The sequence below is a fragment of the Bufo gargarizans genome, chromosome 3 (genome assembly GCF_014858855.1).
Source record: "Bufo gargarizans isolate SCDJY-AF-19 chromosome 3, ASM1485885v1, whole genome shotgun sequence".
Lineage (NCBI taxonomy): Eukaryota > Metazoa > Chordata > Amphibia > Anura > Bufonidae > Bufo > Bufo gargarizans.
Genome location: NC_058082.1, coordinates 467972315 through 467987337, shown reverse-complemented (window position 1 = coordinate 467987337; position 15023 = coordinate 467972315). Strand labels below are relative to the sequence as shown.

Genomic DNA, 15023 nt, shown 5'->3' with positions numbered 1-15023 from the left:
AGCAGAACTACTACTCTCAGCATACACACACAGATATATATATATATACACACACATAGCATACCTGCCAACTGTCCCCGAATGTCTGGGAGACTAGTAGGCAAAAAGGAACATCTCCTGGACTTCCAGAAGACCTCCAGTTCCAGCTTTCCTCCATTGGTGGTTGCTAAGGGGTGTATGGAAAGTGCAGGAGTTAGGAGAGTTGAATATCCAATCATCTGATCTAATGTCTGTAAAGAGGTAATTTGGAGTCTGGTCTGGGGTTGCAGAATAGGTGGTGTCTGTTCTGAAGTCTGTAAGGAGGTGCTGCGTAGACATAGACATCTTACCCTCCTAAGGAAGGAAGCAAGATGGACCATGCGCTCCGGAGCTATGGGCCCTCTGGGATTGAATGATAGAAACGATCTTGGAGTATTTCTGTAAAAATATATGTATCTTTATTGTTTGTTTTATTTGCAAATTTTTGGTGTTCATATGTATTTGGCCGGTTTCTCTGTGACGGAATCAATGTGCTCTGCACAGATGAAGCGGCGCATAAAGGTGACATAATCACGTCAGAGCGTTAGTGGCCTGAGGAAGTGCTAAGGCCACGAGCTACTTGCCTGCGCTGTTTGTTTGTCCTGTATCGGTGAATGTTTATGGCATCTGGAATAAAGAACATCCACTTTTTGGTGAGTGCCGCCTAGTTGTTTCTCTTGGTTGCACATTTGAAAGACTTAGAGGCAGAAGCACCACCATGAGTGGTAGAGAGGACCCAGTCTTGGAGTTCCAGCTTTTTTTGAAGAAAGGGAAAGAAAGCAGTGCCATCCCTTCTGTGGTCTGGAACTTTTTCATGCTGCCTGGTATAGGGTTTGCAAACAGAGGGAGTCTGGGGTCTATAAACCAAGAGGTCTGGGGTATGCAAACAGATGGCGCCTGGTCTGGAGTCTGAAAATGAATATGTGGTCTGTAAACTGGGTCTGATCTGAGGTCTGTAAAAAGGATGTGTGGTCTAGGGTCTATATACAGGAGAGACTGGTCTGGAGTGTGTACATTTATCTGGGGTCTGTAAACAGGGAGTCTGATCAGGGTTCTGTACACAGGAGAGACTGGTCTGGAGTCTGTAAACTAATCTGGGGTCTGTAAACAGGAGGTCTGATCAGGGTTCTATATACAGGAGATACTGGTCTGGAGTGTGTACATTTCTCTGGGGTCTGTAAACAGGAGGTCTGATCAGGGCTCTGTATACAGGAGAGACTGGTCTGGAGTCTCTAAACTAATCTGGGGTCTGTAAACAGGAGGTCTGATCAGGGTTCTGTATACAGGAGAGACTGGTCTGGAGTCTGTAAACTTCTCTGGGGTCTGTAAACAGGGGGTCTGATCAGGGTTCTGTACACAGGAGAGACTGGTCTGGAGTCTGTAAACTAATCTGGGGTCTGTAAACAGGAGGTCTGATCAGGGTTCTGTATACAGGAGAGACTGGTCTGGAGTCTGTAAACTAATCTGGGGTCTGTAAACAGGAGGTCTGATCAGGGTTCTGTACACAGGAGAGACTGGTCTGGAGTCTGTAAACTAATCTAGGGTCTGTAAACAGGAGGTCTGATCGGGGCTCTGTATACAGGAGAGACTGGTCTGGAGTGTGTAAACTAATCTGGGGTCTGTAAACAGGAGGTCTGATCGGGGCTCTGTATACAGGAGAGACTGGTCTGGAGTGTGTACATTTCTCTGGGGTCTGTAAACAGGAGGTCTGATCGGGGCTCTGTATACAGGAGAGACTGGTCTGGAGTGTGTAAACTAATCTGAGGTCTGTAAACAGGAGGTCTGATCGGGGTTCTGTATACAGGAGAGACTGGTCTGGAGTGTGTAAACTAATCTGGGGTCTGTAAACAGGAGGTCTGATCGGGGCTCTGTATACAGGAGAGACTGGTCTGGAGTGTGTAAACTAATCTGGGGTCTGTAAACAGGAGGTCTGATCGGGGCTCTGTATACAGGAGAGACTGGTCTGGAGAATGTAAACTAATCTGGGGTCTGTAAACAGGAGGTCTGATCGGGGCTCTGTATACAGGAGAGACTGGTCTGGAGTCTGTAAACTAATCTGGGGTCTGTAAACAGGAGGTCTGATCTGGGTTCTGTATACAGGAGAGACTGGTCTGGAGTGTGTAAACTAATCTGGGGTCTGTAAACAGGAAGTCTGATCTGGGTTCTGTATACAGGAGGGACTGGTCTGGAGTGTGTAAACTAATCTGGGGTCTGTAAACAGGAAGTCTGATCTGGGTTCTGTATACAGGAGAGACTGGTCTGGAGTCTGTAAACAGGGGCTGTAATCTGGGTTCTGTATGCGAGAGGGACTGATCTGGGGTCTTTAAACAGGGTGTCTGTTCTGAGGTCCGTATACAGGACTGGCCTGGAGGTCTATGGACACATATTCCTACACCAGTGCTTAGTGCTTGACGGGGCAAATTACCTCTCTACTGCTGGACACCAATAATATGAATAGCGCATTATGTCTTGGGGGGGGGGGGGGCTGGTTCAGGCTTTACTTCGGGCCTCTGGGTGCAGCTGTTAAGTGACTGTTAGAAGTGGACTAATGCTGCATTATATCACAACTGACATCCGTTTGGACATACCTCAAGCAGTTTTGTTCAATATCTACATTATTTTCATTTTCTATTACTGTTATAAATGTAAAAAGTATTGAAATCATAAAAAATTATGAAGTGCATTAAATCTTTCCATAATTATGTGGTGTGATACTGCCATCTAGTGGTCAAATGGTGTAAAAACCAGGTAATACTGAAATCCTATGGAGCATCCAGCTCTGCAGCCTTATATCTCCTGACCTATTACAATTCCCAATAAGAAAGTAGAAGAACATTTTAAAGGCACCTTTACAACGATTTTATGTATTGCTCAAATGCATCTAAAATAACAAAAGAAAGCAACTTTGTAAATACACTTAATTAAAAATCTGTCATTTTCTGTCTATAGCTCCTATGCAGCCCTATGTGTTCTCATGGTTACAGACCACAAACAAACCCAGTGTAGTCTGATCTTGCAGTCCTACTCCATACTCCTCTACTACTTACTATCATAGTTCAGCAAGAAGTAGGGGACAGATGAATAACAAAATAAAGGCAGGATCAGACCACACAGAGTTTGTTTGTAGTCTGTTACCATGGATACAAATAGGTTTGCATAGGAGCTGTAGAGACAAAAGAGTAGGCAATATTTAATTAACACTAATTGCAATGCTGCTTCAATTTGTAATTTAGAGGCATCGGAACAATACATAGAAATTATTATTATCAATAATAATTATTAACGCGCCATCCATTCCATAGCGCTGGACATATGATAAGCGGTGCACATACATAATACAGACAAGTGCACTAATCATAAACAAGACAAGTTACAGACGGGCACAGAAGGAGAGAGGGCTCTGCCCGTGAGGGCTTACAATGTGATTGTAGAGGTGGACCCAGGGGCGTTGCTAGGGTCTCAAAAGATCTGGGGTTCAAGCCCCAATGAATATGGCCCAGTTCTCTAAGTCGCAGCCCCCTCCCCCCACACTCCACATTTTCCTGTATTTGCTATACAGCAGCACCTACCTCTCACATCCAGGTGACGTCTCCTCCGATGTAGATCTTCTCTGTCATCATCTTCTCCATTCGGTCAGGACACGTTTCTCAGCCGCCTCGTCTCTGCAGAGTGTGACACACAGACATCTTAGTGTCCTCACTTTTCTATCATCATCCCCCAATCTGGATATAATTAATAAGTACACCTCTGCATAACACTGTATCCTTATTAACGTATAAGAGAATAAAAAAAGAAAGAAATGTGGATCAATTTACAACAAAAATATTTTTAACCAAAAGGTGTGCTTTTGGTGGGTTTGGAACTAATGGTGGTCTGTGGGTGGCACTATTACTGGGGATCTGTGGATAACGGACACTGTTATGGGGGGATCTGTGGATGACGGACACTGTTATGGGGGGATCTGTGGATGACGGACACTGTTATGGGGGGATCTGTGGATGACGGACACTGTTATGGGGGGATCTGTGGATGACGGACACTGTTATGGGGGGATCTGTGGATGACGGACACTGTTATGGGGGGATCTGTGGATGACGGACACTGTTATGGGGGGATCTGTGGATGACGGACACTGTTATGGGGGGATCTGTGGATGACGGACACTGTTATGGGGGGATCTGTGGATGACGGACACTGTTATGGGGGGATCTGTGGATGACGGACACTGTTATGGAGGGATCTGTGGATGACGGACACTGTTATGGGGGGATCTGTGGATGACGGACACTGTTATGGGGGGATCTGTGGATGACGGACACTGTTATGGGGGGATCTGTGGATGACGGACACTGTTATGGGGGGATCTGTGGATGACGGACACTGTTATGGGGGGATCTGTGGATAACGGACACTGTTATGGGGGGATCTGTGAATGACGGACACTGTTATGGGGGGATCTGTGGATGACGGACACTGTTATGGGGGGATCTGTGGATGACGGACACTGTTATGGGGGGATCTGTGGATGACGGACACTGTTATGGGGGGATCTGTGGATGACGTACACTGTTATGGGGGGGATCTGCGGATGACGGACACTGTTATAGGGGGGATCTGTGGATGACGGACACTGTTATAGGGGGGATCTGTGGATGACGGACACTGTTATGGGGGATCTGTGGATGACGGACACTGTTATGGGGGGGATCTGTGGATGACGGACACTGTTATGGGGGATCTGTGGATGGCACTGTTACAGGGGGGATCTGTGGATGGCACTGTTACAGGGGGGGATCTGTGGATGGCACTGTTACAGGGGGGATCTGTGGATGGCACTGTTACGGGGGGGATCTGTGGATGGCACTGTTATAGGGTGGGGGATCTGTGGCTGGCACTGTTATAGGGTGGGGGATCTGTGGCTGGCACTGTTATATATGTGCCATCCACAGACCCCCCACCCCATAACAGTGCCATCCACAGACCCCCCACCCCTTAACTGTGCCATCCACGGATCAGCCTAAACCCCCCCCCCCCCCGCTGCCGCCGCCACCCCCCCCAGTATTCAAATATAAAATGTCTTATTCAATTAAAATGTATTAGATATGCCCCCTCACTCCTAAATTCCTAATAGTACCTTACATCCTATTCCTAGGTTTTGTACAATTGCGGCAGGGCGGGCGGCCGGCGCGTCACTCACTGACGTCACTTGCCTGCGCCGCCTGCTTCATTCATAAAGTAGGCGGCGCAGGCACGTGACATCAGGGAGTTACGCTGCCGCCCGCCCGACCTGCCGGCATTACAGAACCTAGGAATAGGATGTAAGGTACTAGGAATTTAGGAGTGAGGGGGCATATCTAATACATTTTAATTGAATAAGATATTTTATATTGCTATACCGGAGCGGCGGGGCGGGGCTATAGTACACTGACTGCACCGCCCCGCCGCTATTCCCGGCCCCCAGCTCCTCCTCCCAGTCCCTCAGCGCCTGCGCCGGCTTCTGATCAGAGGAAGGGAGATGATGGAAGTGCTCATCTCCCTGCCGCATATTACATTGCGAGCCCCCCTTTACGGAGCCTGGCGCCCCCCCTGGGGGGCGCGCCCCACTATTTGAGAAACACTGCCCCATAGTAATAGTGCTCCTCATAGTCCTACAAATAGTAATTCCCTTCTAGAGTGCCCTCATTAGTAATACTGCCCCCTACTGTGATAATGCTCCCCAAGAGTGCCTCCATTAGTAGAAGAGCCCTCCAGTATTAATAATACCCTCACAGAGCCCCCGGTAGAAATAAGGCCCCCTATTGTTCCCCCAGTGGTAATAAAGCTCTCTACAGACCACACAGTAGTAATTAGTAATTAGTAGAAACATAGAATTAAGGTGGATCTATAAGTCCCTCCTATAGAGCCCCCAGTAGTAATAAGAACGTCTATAATGTCCCCTGGATTTATAATACCCCTACAGTGCCCCCAGTATTTATACTGCCCCCTACTGTTATAATGCTCACCCAGAAGTGCCCTCAGTATTTATAATGCCCCCTGCAGTGCCCCCTGTAGTTATATTCCTCCCTCCACCAGACAGTCCCATGTAAATAACATCACACCATCTCTCCTGCCCCCTCCAAAATACAGTCCTATGTAAATACATCACTCCCCTCCCTTCAGCAACTCCAATTTGTAGTCTCATGTAAATAACACTATTTCCCTCCCTCCTCCATAAAGTCCCATGTAAATAACATCCCTCTCTATCTACAGCCCCCTCCAAAATACAGTCCCATGTAAATAACATCACCTCCTCCCCAGCTGCCTCCAACGTGCAATCCCATGTAAACATCTCCCCCTCAACATTCAGTCCCATGTAAATAACATCATTCCCCCCACCAGCCACCTTCAACATACAGTTCCACATAAATAATATTGCCCCCTCAATATTCAGTCCCATATAAATAACATCACTGCCTCCCCAGCCCCCTCTAACATACAGTCCCATGTAAATAACATAATCGCCTCCCACAGACGCCATAAACATACAGTCCCATGTAAATAACATCCCTCTCTTCAGCCATAACATACAGTCCCAGTTAAATAACCACAACTCCCAGCATTGCTTTGCCTCTCCCTTCATTTACCGCTCCTTATGTAGCAGACATCACCACAGCTTCTTCCCCCAGGACTTCTCCTCTTCACTGCCGTCCTCTCCTGCACTGGTCACATGATGGTGACATCATTGTAGGTCCTTCTCAACCACTGCCTGTTCTACTGGTCACATGACCTGTGATGTCATCACAGGTCCTTTAGCTCTTCCAGTGCATTCGATTCAATTGTATTGCTGTCCTAAAGGAGGACAATACAGCTGTATCTAGCTGGCAGGCAGGACATTTGGGGCCTGGGACAAACCTTCAGTGGCCCAGGCCCCAAATGTTTTAACCTAGCAACGCCCCTGGGTGGACCTTACCTTTAAAGCCAGGTCACACTTTAAATAAAACAGATTTAACACAGATTTAAAGTGATAGTGCCCCTTTACCAAGTGACCTATTCAGGCTTATAAAGTGGCACTCTAGGCAAATATCTATAATGTGATAACATTTTCACTTGTGCCAATTAATCTGAATGAATCATCTTCTGCTCTCCTCCTAAAGTAATGGAAGTGGCCTCTGGAGAGTACGGAGACCAGAACCCCGACTTGTGAGAGCTGTCCAGGAGATGTGTGGGACTGAGCAGAAAAGGGACCTTTGTGGAGAGACGGAACCCAACCCGTTCCTGTGGCACAAACCATCTGAAGAGGTAAACAGGGGTGATAAGGGTATCGGCGAAATACAATACCAGTCCATGACTACTGTGGCTTGTGTAATAGAGCAATGCATTTTGGGTATCCTGTTTATTGTAATGAAGCAAGAAGGCCTAAGCAATGACAGAGCAGAAGGCTTAGGAGCAACCAATCACAGAGCAGAAGGTCTAGGAGCAACCAATCACAGGCAGAAGGCCTAGGAGCAACCAATCACAGAGCAGAAGGCCTAGGAGCAACCAGTCACAGGGCAGAAGGCCTAGGAGCAACCAATCACAGGGCAGAAGGCCTAGGAGCAACCAATCACAGGTCAGAAGGCCTAGGAGCAAACCAATCACAGAGCAGAAGGCTTAGGAGCAACCAGTCACAAGTCAGAAGGCCAAAGAGCAACCAATCAAAGGGTAGAAGGACTAGGAGCAACCAATCACAGAACAGAAGGCTTAGGAGCAACTAATTACAGGGCGGAAGGTCTAGGAGCAACCAATCACAGATCAGCCTTCATGTTTTCAGAGCATTTCAAGGAATTAGAGCAGAAGCCCTAGGAGCAACCAATCACAGAGTAGAAGGCCTAGTATCAACCAATCACAGGGCAGAAGGCCTAGGAGCAACCAATCACAGAGCAGAAGGCCTAGGAGCAACCATTAACAGAGCAGAAGCCCTAGGAGCAACCAATCACAGAGCAGAAGCCCTAGGAGCAACCAATCACAGAGCAGAAGTCCTAGGAGCAACCAATCACAGAGCAAAAGTCCTAGGAGCAACCAATCACAGAGCAGAAGTCCTAGGAGCAACCAATCACAGAGCAGAAGTCCTAGGATCACCCAATCACAGAGCAGAAATCCTAGGGGCAACCAAAGGGCAGAAGCACTAGGAGCAACCAATCACAGGGCAGAAGGCCTAGGAGCAACCAATCACAGGGCAGAAGGCCTAGGAGCAACCAATAACAGGGCAGAAGCCCTAGGAGCAACCAATCACAGGGCAGAAGGCCTAGGAGCAACCAATCACAGGGCAGAAGGCCTAGGAGCAACCAATCACAGGGCAGAAGGCCTAGGAGCAACCAATCACAGTTCAGAAGGTCTAGAAGCAACCAATCAAAGGGCAGAATGACTAGAAGCAACCAATCACAGAGCAGAAGGCTTAGGAGAAACTAATTACAGGGCGGAAGGCCTAGGAGCAACCAATTACAGATCAGCCTTACTGTTTTCAGAGTTTTATGGAATTAGAGCAGAGCTAGGCAAAATGCCTTTTTTTTGTTGTTGTTATATAAATGAGGCTCATAATATTGTCCCCATTCACTGACAGCAAGGAGAGATCTTGAAAATATTGAGGAATTAAAACACAAAGTATAACAGAAAGGTGCACATAGAAAAATTTCATTTCATTACTCATTTTGAGTGGAGGGAAGAAAAACAATTGACAGAGCTAGAATTTCTAATATCGATGATGACCTGTCCTGAGGAAAACCCCTTTAATAAATTCCTCTCATAATATTCCTAACATAATATTCCATGTTACATTTTTGGTTATCTGCAGCCACCATTAGGCGGAGTTACTACAGAGATCGATGAAGTCAGCACTGAGTTTCATGGGAGCTGTATGAATCCATCAGTAGTGAGCTCCCTCTAGTGGTGGCTGCAGGTAGCCAGAAGGGGGAATTTAGCAAGAGATTTGTATACTTCTCTTTGGGCTTATAAAAGTTGGAAATGATGAAGCACGCCATACTTGTGCAAAATTTAGCAACTTGAGTGTGGTTTACCAGGAGTGGGCGTGGTCTCCAGATTTTCGACAGAAAAATGATATGCAAATCTAGATTTCCTTTTTTTTGTCTTCAGGACAGATGTGCCAAATTTATTAAGATGTGACATTTTGAGTATTGACATGTGGTCCTATGACGTCTGTAGAGGGAGCAGCCATCTTGGCTCTTACCTACAATGTTATACATTGTAGCAAAGTTCAGCAGGAGCAAGTCAGCTTCTGGATGCAAACAAGAATTATTTTCCATTCGTGAAAAGCAAGCAGAGATATTGAAAATGGAGGATAACATAAAAAAAAAATTGCAAAAAGTTTTCATAAAAATATTTGTTATTTAACTTTTTTTGCTGCAGGACTCGTCGCCCACAGAAGGTTGTCACAGTTTCTCTGCCAGCTGCCTTACCCAGTTTTGCATCCTGTTTAAGAGGACATGTCTCAGCATCATGAGGGACTCTGTAAGTCACGTCCGATTATCCCAATGACATACTGCATGTATTATAATATATTATAAGCTCTAGATTCTTAAAGGAAACCTAACACCTTGGAAATGCAGTCCAATCTGAAGGCAGCAGGTTATAGAGAAGGAGAGCCGAGCAGATTGATATATAGTTTTATGGGAAAATATTCTGTATAACTTGTGTTTTATTCATTAATTTCCTGCTCTTTTTTATGACTACAAGTCCAGTGGGAGGTCCTATCAGTGATTGACAGCATAGTCATTTAACTCCGCCCCCAGCGGACTTCTAAGTATAAACAGCAGAGATTTAAAATGAATAAATTACAGGTTTTACTGAATATTTTCCCACAAAACTATATATCATCTGCTCAGTTCCTCCTGCTCTATAACACCAGCACCGAGCGGCTTACAACCTCGTTAAAGTGACCGCTTCCCTTAAAGAGCCTCTCTGCTCAAATAAAGTTGCACATTTTTTGCAGCTGTTTTTGATTTAAAACGCGTTTCCTCCGTGACACGGTTTGCCGTACAAGACCTAAAAAACTGTCTGATAAGGAGCTTCAATGGTGCCGTATTGCTTGTCACCCAAGCTTTCCCAGAAAACAGATATAATTGAGAAGCGACCAAAAAGAAACGTTATCAACCTGACATCAAGAGGTGACGCAAGGAATTATATTTACTGATCATTTTTAAAAAGAAATGCCCTTTAAGTGCTTAATATAAATATAAAGGGACACTCCGAGTAAGATTTACACCCTGGTATAACACTGGAAAGGGGGTGGAGCATGACACAGGGATTCAGAGAGCACAACAAGGAGAACCCAACCCTTGCTGTAAACATAACACGGGGTATCGGTTTTGTCCGGAGTGCCCCTTTAAGCCACCCGCCACGTTCGCTTGAAATGTATTGTCTATTTTAGAAGCGTATGGTCTTGACTTTTTTAAATAATACACGTCTGCCTCAGTTTCCATGACAACAGGAATGATTTTCTGTGATTTGCGTGTAGAGAACATGAAAAGTGGATTATTACAAATCAACTGAAGGGCAAGCAATAGGAGACTGACCTTCACAGGAAAATATGTGGCGGAATAAACTAGAAGGCATGTGTGTGATTATAGAACTATAGCTCCGGCCCTCGGGGCCACTCATAACACCCAGCAGGCTTATAATAAATAATATCATCATACACTGCCAGATGTTAACATATAGTGCCCACATAATAGCGCCATACAGTGCCCATACAGTTTACCATATAGCGCCCACATAATAGCGCCATACAGTGCCCATACATTTACCATATAGTGCCCACATAATAGCGCCATACCGTGCCCATATATTTACCATATAGTGCCTACATAATTGCACCATACAGTGCCCATATATTTACCATATAGCGCCTACATAATAGGGCATACAGTGCCCATACATTTGCCATATAGTGCCCACATAATAGCGCCATACGTGCCCATACATTTACCCATATAGTGCCCACATAATAGCACCATACCGTGCCCATACATTTACCATATAGTGCCCACATAATAGCACCATACCGTGCCCATACATTTACCATATAGTGCCCACATAATAGCGCCATACCGTGCCCATACATTTACCATATAGTGCCCACATAGTAGCGCCATACAGTGCCCATACATTTACCATATAGTGCCCATATAATAGCGCCATACAATGCGCATACATTTACCATATAGTGCCCATATAATAGCGTCATACAGTGCCCATATATTTACCATATAGTGCCCACATAATTGCACCATACAGTGCCCATATATTTACCATATAGTGCTACATAATGGGCCATACAGTGCCCTATATATTACCATATAGTGCCCACATAATAGCACCATACAGTGCCCATATATTTACCATATAGTGCCCACATATTGCACCATACAGTGCCCATATATTTACCATATAGTGCCTACATAATAGGGCCATACAGTGCCCATATATTACCATATAGTGCCCACATAATAGCACCAATACAGTGCCCATATATTACCATATAGTGCCTACATAATAGCGCCATACAGTGCCCATACATTTGACATATAGTGCCCACATAAAGCACCTTACAGTGCCCATATATTTACCATATAGTGCCCATACATTTACCATATAGGGCCCACATAATAGTGCCACACAGTGCCCATACATTTGCCATATAGTGCCCACATAATAGCGCCATACAGTGCCCATACATTTACCATATAGTGCCCACATAATAGCGCCATACAGTGCGCATACATTTACCATATAGTGCCCATATAATAGCGCCATACAGTGCCCATATATTTACCATATAGTGCCCACATAATAGCACCATACAGTGCCCATATATTACCATATAGTGGCTACATAATAGGGCCATACAGTGCCCATATATTTACCATATAGTGCCCACATAATAGCACCATAAGTGCCCCATACATTTACCATATAGTGGCTACATAATAGGGCCATACAGTGCCCATATATTTACCATATAGTGCCCACATAATAGCGCCATACCGTGCCCATACATTTACCATATAGTGCCCATAAAACAGCACCATACAGTGCCCCATACATTACCATATAGTGCCCACATAAAGCGCCATACCGTGCCCATACATTTTACCATATAGTGCCCACATAGTAGCGCCATATAGTGCCCATACATTTACCATTACAGTGCCTACATAAAATTGCCATACATTGAACAGATAACAGTACCATGTAGTGCTATATAAACCATACAGCACAGTATTTATATAATAGTACCTGTATAATACTGCCATACAGTGAACACAGTGCCCACATAATGCACCCATATAGTGCTGTGTCATACAGTGCCCTCATAGTACAGTATATAATAGTGCTATACAGTGAACACAATAGAGTACCATATGGCGCCCACATGTACAGTTCCTTTGAGTTAATGACATACAATAAACACATAACAGGTCCACATAGTACTGCCATATCGTTCCTGAGAATCCAAGAGTAATTGCCTCTTTTGCCCTGTTATTCAGTCCAGTTTGGCAGGCAACCATTGATCCGTGGGGCAGTTTTCTGCTGCTACTGATTTTGAGTTACACGGATCCTATTGCTCCATTCACATCCAAAGCTGTTTTCAAATTTCTTCTGGCTTTTGGTGACCAGAGGAGCAGTACATTGTGATTGATTAGATGTCTTCTCCATTTACTTCCAAAGCTGCGTGCACAATCTGCCTGTCTCCTGTTAGCAGAGAGCAGCGCACTGTGGGAATTTTAATCTGTTCTTCTCCATTCACATACAAAGTTTTGTTCAAAAGTCTGCAGTTTTTTTCTATTACCGCTGAGCAGTGCTTTGTTCTTGATGTCGTCTTCTCTCCATTCACATCCGAAGCTGCATTCAGAATTCCTATTAGCACAGTGCATTGTATTACAATTGTGTGTGTTTTTTACATGCAGTGTCAGTAGGTTGTATTTGTCTTCATGAGCATCCTCAGCTCGTGTTCACACTGGAACCTTCGTCCCCCCCTCAGGTGCTGACCCACCTACGTGTCATGTCCCACATTGGCATTGGGCTCCTCATAGGATTACTCTATCTTGGGATCGGGAACGAGGCTAAGAAGGTCCTGAGTAACTCCGGCTTCCTGTTCTTCTCCATGCTCTTCCGATGGTCCAGCTCTCATGCCAACAGTCCGCACGTGTGAGTATCAGCCGGCGTGCGCATCACGGGTACCACATGATTAACTGCAGGACTAGAAAGGATGCAATGTTATTAGATACACAATACTGTGATAGCACAAGTCAAGAGGATGGTCACGATGATCACAGCAGCAGCAGAGGAGTGTGCTGACCTTGTAGGAGGCAGTGACCTGTTCATCCATGATGTAGGAGGGGAATGAAAATGGAAACAGGTTACTGGTTACAGACTACAAATTACATAGGTGAAGGAGTAGGGTCCCCAGCAGCACAAGAGTACTTCAGCAGAGGAGTGTGCTACCTGGTAGGAGGCAGTGACCTGTTCATTCCATGATGTAAGGAGGAAATGGAAACAGTTACCGGTTACAGACTACAATACATAGTGGAAGGAGTAGGTGTCCCCCAGCATCACAGAGTACTTCAGCAGAGGAGTGTGCTGACCTTGTAGGAGGCAGTGACCTGTCCATGTCTGTGATGATGTTAATGAGAACAGGACTGACAGTGTCCTGATGTGAGGAGGTAGATGAGGACAAGTGGAAGCATGCCCCAGATTAAAAGTTACCAAGGGCAAGGAGTATGGTCCCACAGGAGCACAGAGTACTTCAGAGGAGTGTGCTGACCTTGTAGGAGGCAGTGACCTGTCCACTTCTGTGATGATGTTAATGAGAACAGGACTGACAGTGTCCTGATGTGAGGAGGGGGGTGAGAATAAGTGGAAGGATGCCCCAGATTAAAAGTTACCATGGGCAAGGAGTAGGTACCCCCAGCAGCACAGAGTACTTCAGCAGATGAGTGTGCTGACCTTGTAGGAGGCAGTGACCTTGATGTCAGAACGGGGGCAGTATGTGAGGAGGGGAACTGAAACAAGTTAGGTTACAGAATAAGAATAACGTAGTGGAAGGAACGGGACACACAGCACAGAGTCCTTAAGCAGAGGAGTGTGCTGATCTTGTAGGAGGCAGTGACCTGTCCATGTCTGTGATGATGTTAGTGAGGACAGGGCTGACAGTGCCATGATGTGATAAGTGGAATGAAGATAAGTGGAAAGAGGTCACAGATTGACAGTTATGCAAGGCAAGGAGCAGGGTCCCCCAGGAGCACAGAGCACTTCAGCAGAGGAGTGTGCTGACCTTGTAGGAGGCAGTGACCTGTTTGCTCATATGAGGATGTTGGTCAGTACAGGGCAGCATGTCACAGGGCCAGTGATGTGAGGAGGGGAATGGTGACAAGTAGGAGGTGACATGCTTAGGAGGGAGTTGAAGACAAGCGAGGTGGTCACAGATTGAACATTAGTGGAAGACACAGTCCTCCAGCAGCACAGAGTGTTTTAGGAGTGTGCTGATTCATGTGTGGTGGGCAGTATTCTGTCCACTCATATGATGATGTTAGTGTGGGATGGAGAATGCCCGTTAGGTAGTGGAAGGAGCAGGGTCCCCCAGCAGCACAGAGTATTTCAGGAAATGAATGCACAATGTATGCACCACAGAGACTGGCAGGGTTACAGCCTGAACTAAGTGATGAATATTACTCTGTCCTCCATTCCTGTGCAGTTCCTCTCGAGATGGGAGTATTTCTTAGAGAACATCTCAACTACTGGTACAGTCTGAAGGCGTACTACCTAGCCAAGACGATGGCTGACGTCCCCTTCCAGGTAACCTGCTGAGGACAGGATTGCTACGTTGTTGCATCCTCTTCTATCCTTGATAATTACCATCATCTGCTTCTGGCACCCAGCTTTTCCAGACTCCCGAATGGCATATCTGTTATTGGGTACTGGGCATGCACCGCTGACTACCTTAGGCTCATGTTCCATTCAGGACTCATAGG

At 45.8% G+C, this 15023-nt stretch overlaps 1 protein-coding gene across 2 annotated transcripts in view; it reads left to right on the top strand.

Annotated features, from left to right (window-relative positions):
• Positions 1-15023, top strand: part of ABCG1 (ATP binding cassette subfamily G member 1) — an 85758-nt gene that overhangs the window by 40791 nt on the left and 29944 nt on the right. The gene's annotated exons all lie outside the window — the stretch shown is intronic.